Raw genomic sequence first — 8,610 nt, forward strand, 5'->3', positions numbered from 1 at the left:
TGACACATCACCAAAATGGTAAGACAAATGTACTGATATGTTGAAGCTTCAAGCAAAGGAAGCGCTGCCTAAACAAAGAAAACCTTTTGGACTTCATCTCTGCTTACCTCATACTTGCTGTCTGTGGTCATCAGGGCTAGAGAAGTGGGATGCTTTTCTGAAACTGATAGCTCTTTCCAGACAGACCTTTATCAGTGTCTCAGGTCATCTTTTACAGGGCACCTATAACCTCTGTCCGTCCTCCTTCACCCTGCTCACATTTTGGAATGATGTATTCTACATTCGTCTCCAAAATCCTCCTTCTAAGCCAGTGACATTACTTGCTTCCTGGTCCTCAGTCTGCAGCACTAAGTTTTAATATCTTTCTTATCACGTTTCTCTTCCTAAAAATACCACAGAGCTCTGCATGTAGCCTGAAGCTTTGTGGAAGGCTTGTTACTGGGTTTCTGTGATTGATCTTGCTGAATTCAATTTCACACTGAGACTCATTGGCAGCTTCTCCTGCCTTCTCCTCCTCACCCAAGTCTCTTATTCCTCCTCTATTTCCTTACCACATTATCATCTCCAATATCATCTGGGTTTCTAGCCTGGGAATCGCTTTGATCTTCTTAAAATGCAAAGAACCATTTGGGTGAAGCATGGTACGTAGGCGACAAACTTATTGTAGAGCAGCAGGATATAGTTTTAAGTCCTTGAAGTTAAACTGAGAGACTGTGCTGGGAATTGCATGAGCATGAATTGCTTCCCCAGGTGGGCTTATTTCCCTTTGGTGCCAGAGCTATGTCTACACAAAGTGACAATCTATGTATCCAACAGTCTCCAATTTTCTTTGTTAAAACTCAGATGGCAAACAACGACCATGTCATTTTATAGAATCATATACTCACAGAATGGCTTAGGTTGGAATGGACCTTAAACTCCATCAAACTCCACCGACTAGATCAGGTGCCCACGGCCCCATCCAACCTGTCCTTCAACACATTAATCTGGAGTGAAGTGCCTTGGTGCACAGCCTGGATGTGGTGCAGACTTTCTGAGAAAGCTGAGGTTGTTTACCACCAATCAGCAGCAATACAGGCATGAGAGCATTCCAAGCTGCATCAGCATTTTTGGAGTCTCCCAAGGAAAGAAACCTCTATTACTGCACTATTTTTATTAATGAGCTTTTGAAGTTATTTCTGAGGCAATAACTCTCCACAGTTACCTGACAGCAGCAGCGAGTAAATTGTGTTGAAGGGCAAATACATGTCATAACTATTGTAACTATGCAGAACAACAACACACAAATAGAATGTTTTGTTAAACACTTTGCAGCTTTGTTTTCAGAAATATCTGATGTGCAAATTGCTATCTTTTCATTCTTAGCTTCAGGCTCAAAAAGCAGTTGAACATTCATTAAGACAATTGTCTGCCCGTATTACAGAATTATCAAATTATGCTTTTATCATGTTCTACTTTGTTTGCTTATTTTTACAATGCTAATAATTTAAAATAATTTCAGACAATAATCAAATTAAGTAATTAACCTTCTCAGGCAGTGGGCTAACATAGATCTTTTCAGAGGAGTTATTTTGAGTATGCATCTTTATTTCTTAAAACCAAATTTCAGAATGGCTATGAATGCCTCCTTGAGCTCCTGCCTGTAACTCAATGATAGGATGAGCTTAGTAATGATAGGACAAGAGATAATGGCCTCAAGTTGTGCCATGGGAGGTTCAGGTTGGATATTAGGAAGAATTTCATCTTGGAAGGAGTGGTGTTGCATAGGCACAGACTGCCCGGGGAGGTGTGCCACCGTCCGTGGAGGTGTTCAAGAAACTTGTAACACTGAGGGACATGGTTAGTGGGCATAGTGAATAGGTTTATATTTGGACTAGATGATTTTAGTGGTCTTTTCCAACCTTAACGATTCTACGACTCTATGAAAACCTGCTGTTATCGATAAAGACTCATCACTTCTGTGGAGTGACACCAGCACAGCTGGAGGGGCTGGAGCCAGGGTATGGCCATGTTTTCTGCTGAGTCCTGCAGCAGCAGGAGTTGGGGCCTCCCCTTTAATTGCAGCCAAGTGAGGAGCCAGCTCTGCAGCCTTGGACAAGATACTCATCTGTCTTTTCCCCTTTTGCCCTTTGCCTGTTTCAGTTATCCCAACTGTCAGTTGTGCGTGCAGCTGAGGTGCCTCTGGACCAGGACATTCCCTGGGCTTGTGTGCAGGCTGTAGGTGTTGCAGGGTACAGAGAAAGCTGCAGTTTCAAAATCAAGTGTGGTGCAAGGAATTAGCTAATTAATAGCATGTTGTGTAGTTAAAAGTAAAACTGCGTATGTTTGGACGCTACTGTGGCTCTGCTCATTTCCTGAGGAAAAGCACGTCCATGAGAGTTTCTGTGGGGCTGTAATTGCTGCTGAGCAGTGTGTGCTGTGAGAGTTCTACACGCACGAGCTAGCAGCAGGAACGTCACTCACCTCTAACAGCATGCTCTCTTTGTGTAAGAAAACAGAAATACAGGCATTTTCCCTTACTCAGATGATAGTTACGTGTCCAGATTTCAAGTAAGATTTTTCCTAGTGTACCAAAACAAATATTTGGTAGAACATATGCAACAATTCTGCCAAGAAAAGAAAAGCCAGAATAAAATCTAGCTTACCAGCAGGGGAAAATGCTGTATGTCCTTTCTGCAGGCTTATTTTTATTAGTGCCACGAGAAGAAATGTCTGTTTACCCTCAGTAAATCATTCTGCAGAATAAGAGAATGCCTTATTTATACCATCACTGGTCAAAACAAAGGTTCTTTTTAAGTCTTTGTCACTAATATGCAAGGTAAGCCTGAGCATCCCCTGTGTTTTTCAGGCTGCATTGTGTATCTTCACTGTAGTGATGGCACACTCAGAAAATCTTCACTTTTGGATGCAAAAAAGGTAGCCAAATTACAGTCCTGCAAAATTAAAGCAGTGAGTTATTGATCATTCTATATGTTGTATTGATTATTCTATAGATAGTTTGCCTATGGTGTAAGGTAGGAGGAAATGAGAAGCATTAATAGTGGGAACAGGTAGCTCATTGCCTTGACCAAAATTAGCAACTCACTTGCTGCAGTACATTTCCAGTCTGTGAAGTGCAACGCACTCATCTCTGAAGGGCTGCAAAGGCACCATGATCAACAAGGAATCCGTTAAGCAAATTCCTTGAAAGACAATTTCATTATTTTTTTTCTGTACCATTTGTTTGCATGGAAAATTCTTTGTCCTCCCGTGTCCTTCCCCCTGTTCAGTGGTTAAGCTAAAGGCTAATTCTTAAAGATTTCGTTGCATGCATTGTAAAAAAAAGGTGTCAGTCAATGTGGATTTTGCCTTAGGAATTTCTGTGTATGGCTGAAAACAGCCATGCGCTTGTCTGCTTGCCAACAATAAGTCTGCACACAGCACCACGTGTCTTTCTGCGTGTAGTACTCAGTGACCTTGAAAGAACTGTTCCTAAAAGTATTCTCCAATCTTCTTATTGAATGTTTTACAATGGGCCAAAAGTAATAATGTTAAAAAGTGCAGGGCAGCTAGGGCAATCTACAGGCTGCAATAGAAAGCTTTTTACAAAACAGAGAACTTCAGCCAGAGACTTGATAAATGTAGGTGGGAAATGGCTTGTTGTCTCCATAGAGAAGTTGAGTTTTTTAATAGTCAGTTTAGGTGCAAAGTTATTATGTCTCACCCTAACAACAAGATTAGTTACTTGGTTTGCACAATAAGTCCTGGACAGAGTTATAAAAAGAAAAGAGCAGGAGATGTCAAAACAGTCCCTAGGGTAATAAAAGGGCATCAGTAAACCTCTTGTCCTAGCATAATGTAAACAGGGAAAAATGTAACACTTCAGGATATGGTCTGAACAGAAAACGAAGTTCTGAGGCTCTTGGTGGAATTTGAGACTGCCAGCAAGCCCAGGCTGCAGCAAAAGCCCTGCTATTTTTTTGGTGGATCTGGTATTGCTTATCAGCAGCATCAAAACATCTCAAAAATGCCAACCTGTCACAACAGCTTTTTCAAGAAGTTACTCATTCGGCTATCTGCTGGGAAGTCAACAAGCATTGCCAGTCAAGATAGATTCTTGCTACGTGGATCTCTGTGGGACAAGCTCTGCAGCTCTCTTGACATAGCTTCAGAGCACGAGGATAAAAGGTATTGCTATAACTTTAAACCTCAGGCAAACTTGGAGAAAATTCTCACCTTTATTCTCACCCAGTCCAAAATTTCAATTTTTGATTACCAGAGATATTTTATTAAAAAAAATATAAATATCATTACAGTATCAATTAGATCAGGAGGTATTATTATTACTTTTGATTGCTTGACTTAGTGTGACTTCACCCGCTGCTTAGAGAGATTCAATCTGCTAGTAAAACAGACCATAAATATAAAGAGAAGGGAACAACTGTGGGAAATAAACATAACCATGCATTGCAATCAGATTTGTCTTTCAAATTTTTATCTCTTAGTATAATTTTTACATCTGGAAAGGTCTGATGAGAGAAGAGTACTGGTTCAGCAGTATGTACATGAAACAGCTGTAAGCAGTCTTCATGCTGCCAATACTAATGAAGTGCATTTACCAAGTACTTCTGATTTTGTAGTGAAAACATTTATCTGTGGTTCCTTCAGGAGACAAATACAAGGTGTTATCAGGAGGAATTATGGTGCCTTCTGCAAGCAGACAACTAAGGAAGCCTACATGCCTCTTTCAGGCTAAGTATTCCCTGTGTTTTTTTTGTTTTTTTTTTTCCTGAGTGCTATACTGATGCAGTCCCTAATGTGAATGTGGATATGTTGGATGCTTTCCTACAGGAGCAATACTTTCCCTTTCCTATTTGGGAATAAACCAGAACAACTTAAGCCTGTAAACTGGCAGAACTGCATTCATGTGAATGGGGTTACAGCACTTACAGAATTGCAGCGCAGCTGTTGTCTTGCTTCCAGACTTCTTAGGCTGCTGAAAATGGATGCTGTGAATTTTCAGTTCAGAGACTGATAAGGTGCTGCAATCATACAGTCTTAATTCTCCTTGGTTGTGTGCAGTAATGTTAAAACTAGACTAATAATCTAAGCTGTTATTCAATATTTAAATACAAGAAACAAAGAGAACACAGCTAAGATCATGCCACTAACCTTGCCTCTTTTCCCTTATTTCTTTTTTTGACATGAAAATGGACAAAGAAATATTTGAAAACTTAGGCAGAAACATACGTACTTTCACATTTGCAGAGTCAAAAAGGCTTCAGTGCACAAGCTTGCTGTAGGTTTATTTTGAAATCTTTATTCATTATATTAAGCATCAGTTAGAAATAGAATTGAAGAATAGATAATATATTTTTTTTTCCCACATATGTAGTATGATAATATTATGATTAATATGAAAAGTATGTGTGACAGAAAAGGATTACAGACCAATAGCACCATTTCCCCTGTAATCTTTATCCCTTTCCTGACTAAGTGCTATCTGCTAATACAAATCCCCAAGTTCCTGACCTCTCTTCTTCTTCTTTTTTTTTTTTTTTTTTTTTTTGCTTTCCGTCCCTGCAAGCACTTTGGAGGAAATGATTCCTGTCACGTAACCCAAGGGGGCATATTTACATGGTTCCACATGATGTGACAAGGAAATCCTGTTGCAAAGGATTCAGGAGGAAAACAAGGAGATTGCCTGCTCTGTCACTCTTTTTTAGAGCTCCTGCCTCCGCTCCTCAACAGGTTAACTTCCTGAATCACCACTTCTCGGACATTATCAGAACGGATCTCTTTGTTTCTTAATTTTCTTCCTCCAGTTTTGAAAGTGGACATTTCCAGGACATTCTCCTTCCTGCTCTTTTGCCATTTATTAAGTGATTATGTTGTTGTCTGCTATGGATTTTTTTCTTTGCAGATTTTACTTGTAGTACTCATATTTTCTTGCTCCTCCGCTGGTCAACATTAAGCTCTGCACCAAAGTAATAACACACTGTGAGTTCTTTAATTCTGTTCTTTTCTGGGGTGGGGGAAAAGCCTTCACTGCAGGCAGGAGGGTGTTATCATTTCAAATCCTAAACCATTCAAATAGCTTTGGTACAGCCTAGAGGAAACCAGAAACACAGAAAGGTTTAGTCTTTGTTTTTATGGAAGCTTTTTACATATATAATACTGAGGTTAATCATTTCTAGATCATATTATAACGATATATGAAAACTCAGTGTGAGAACTCTCCCTCAGCTACCAAGTGAATACCTAAATGATGGGGTTACTTTCATGTTGGCTTTCACATCTGTAAAGAAAGCCATTAGCAAAATCCATCTGTTAACTGAGAAGGAAACCTGCAACAAAGGTAGGAGCCTATGTAAAATCAAAAAGGAATTTATTAAAAAAAAAAGGGCTACTATATTGAATTCTAGTGATAGCAAAATCTACAGAACCACTGGTAAGAAAGCACAGTGCATGTTAGTTTTATTCTGCTTTTTCAGACAAGGAGCGTGTTCCTTCAAGTTCCAACAAGGTCCACCAGCTGGCCAGGTAGCATATGTTTAGATCTCGATCAGATTAGAGATCATACGATTTAAAACAAAAGCAGTTCTCAACTGTACATTAGTTTAGATGCACAGTACTGTGCATTACTAGCTTCAAGGTCTGGAAACATTCAGGTCAAGATTTCACTTCATGCCTCAGAATCAGTTCTGCTTTGATACAGTAGAAAATAGCCTATTTTAAAAACTCCCTGCTCCTGGATAGAAGCTCAGTTTTAATCTAAATTGCAAATTTTGTGAGTTATTCCATGCTCTTAATTCTACATATATGTTTTGGTCTGTATCTCTTGTTTGCACTGTCTTTTGAGAGGACATAGAAGGGACACAGCATATCTCAGGGTTTTAATAAAATTTATCATGGTCAAATGATAATGCTGTGTCCAGCCTGTTGCCAGCCTCAGAACATAAAGAGGCAGATCCAATTTCCATGCTGACATCTCCAGCATGGTAGTAATTTAGAAATATAAATATGAACTAATTGATTAGATTAAAGTTTGTATGAGTATGAGCTAATGGTCAAAACCTTGTCATACCAAAGAGGTTGTACAATCATTATTTTCTTTTTTTTTTTTTTTTCCCCCTATGTTTTTCTTCTTTCCAATAGCACCAGAGTTTATCCAATGCCAAAAATGTTTTTGACCTGTTTGAAGATGTTCTGGCAGAAAATCTGACATCTGGTGTTTAAGGTAAGAACTACTAGAAGGATCCTGTTACTGGATGACAACATGGAAATTCTGAAGTGTAAAGGTCTACAACCCCATGGAAGACAAACCTGTAGAATGTGATAAGTGTTTCTAGAGGAAAATCATTTTTTCTCCTTCAAAATAATGAAGTTTTTTCTGTTTTGGGGCTAGAAAGGGCCAAAAATGCTATTGATCTCTATAGGGCATCTCTCTACTGCTCTCCTTGTTGGACTGTAGAATAACAAAAGAGATAAAACTGGAATATGAAGGGAAAGAGAAGAAATGGTAAATGTTTTTCTTACTGTATTGAAAAACTCTGAAAAAATAAACTTTATGTTGCAATTTTTTTTTTCTCAATCTGTATTTCAGAAGATGAAAGAAGCTTAGAGAATGAGGAGACAATTAAAAAAAAAAAAAAGATAAAAGCTGCAGTTCTTATAGTACTGAGATGGTGATTCTGGATGTTTTGCAAATGTCTCTGGGACATGGGCACACAGCTTTGCTCCTGCCTTCCTCTGAATGCTGTCTTTGCGGCAACCTGCCCCATGGGTGACCTTCAGCTTGCTCTGCCATACAGTGGGACAGCAGTATCCATGCTGACCTTACCCTGGTGGGTGAGACTACTGGAGGGTACGGAATGAGTAGTGGGGATGAGAGGTGGGAGCATATGCTGCTGCTATTTTAAAGCTACATAGATTTTATTTATTGGGTTTGCTAAGTTAAGCTGTGAAAAATACGATTTTGACATGTTTGACTGCTATTTTATGAGACCATCAATTTTTAAGAGGGTTTTATGAAGTCTTTATCCAGGTAAACAAAGTTATTAAATAACATATCTAGTTTTAACAGGAAAGTAAAAACTACAAATAAGGTAATAAAAATTGGCTATAATAAAAGCCCTTGAGTATTTTGTATCTATGAGGTGAAGATTTAGGTTCAGTTTTGACTGACAAGAAGAAAGGGAAATGTAGATTTCTTGTATGAATCATTGTCCCATGATCATAATAAAGTTTAATTTTCAAGTAGTTTAGTCTCAGATTACTGGAAATAATTTCTGGTTCCACTCTAGATAATGTTGATGAGACAGCTGTAGATTTAAGGGTCATTAAACAATTCTTATTCACAAAATTATGCACTTACCTTTTATCACATATTTAATTCTAATTGAAGCTAATGGGGTTTAAAAACATTTAATCCTTTTGCTTCCAAAGGAGCTTTAGCATCTTCTTCAACTGTATATTTGCTTGAATGTATCTCTTCTCTGGGTCCTGTCACAGCCATTCCTTATCTCCCTTCTTTGCAGGATCAGCCTCCAGGGCAATCAGTCCTCCAGGGCAGGCTCCAGCTGATCAGGTGCTGGGGGCAGAGGGGCCCAGAGTGGAGCTCTACCACCT

The 8,610-nt window shown here is 39.0% G+C and overlaps 1 long non-coding RNA gene across 1 annotated transcript; it reads left to right on the forward strand.

Moving 5' to 3' along the window:
- Positions 1-5,568: 5,568 nt before the first annotated feature.
- LOC149919060 (uncharacterized) lies at positions 5,569-7,630 on the forward strand. The gene is made up of 3 exons (XR_016464382.1): positions 5,569-5,979; positions 7,138-7,219; positions 7,586-7,630. It is a non-coding gene; the product is annotated as an uncharacterized LOC149919060 (long non-coding RNA).
- Positions 7,631-8,610: the final 980 nt, after the last annotated feature.

The sequence above is a fragment of the Phasianus colchicus genome, chromosome 2 (assembly GCF_987193195.1).
Source record: "Phasianus colchicus chromosome 2, bPhaCol1.hap1.1, whole genome shotgun sequence".
NCBI lineage: Eukaryota > Metazoa > Chordata > Aves > Galliformes > Phasianidae > Phasianus > Phasianus colchicus.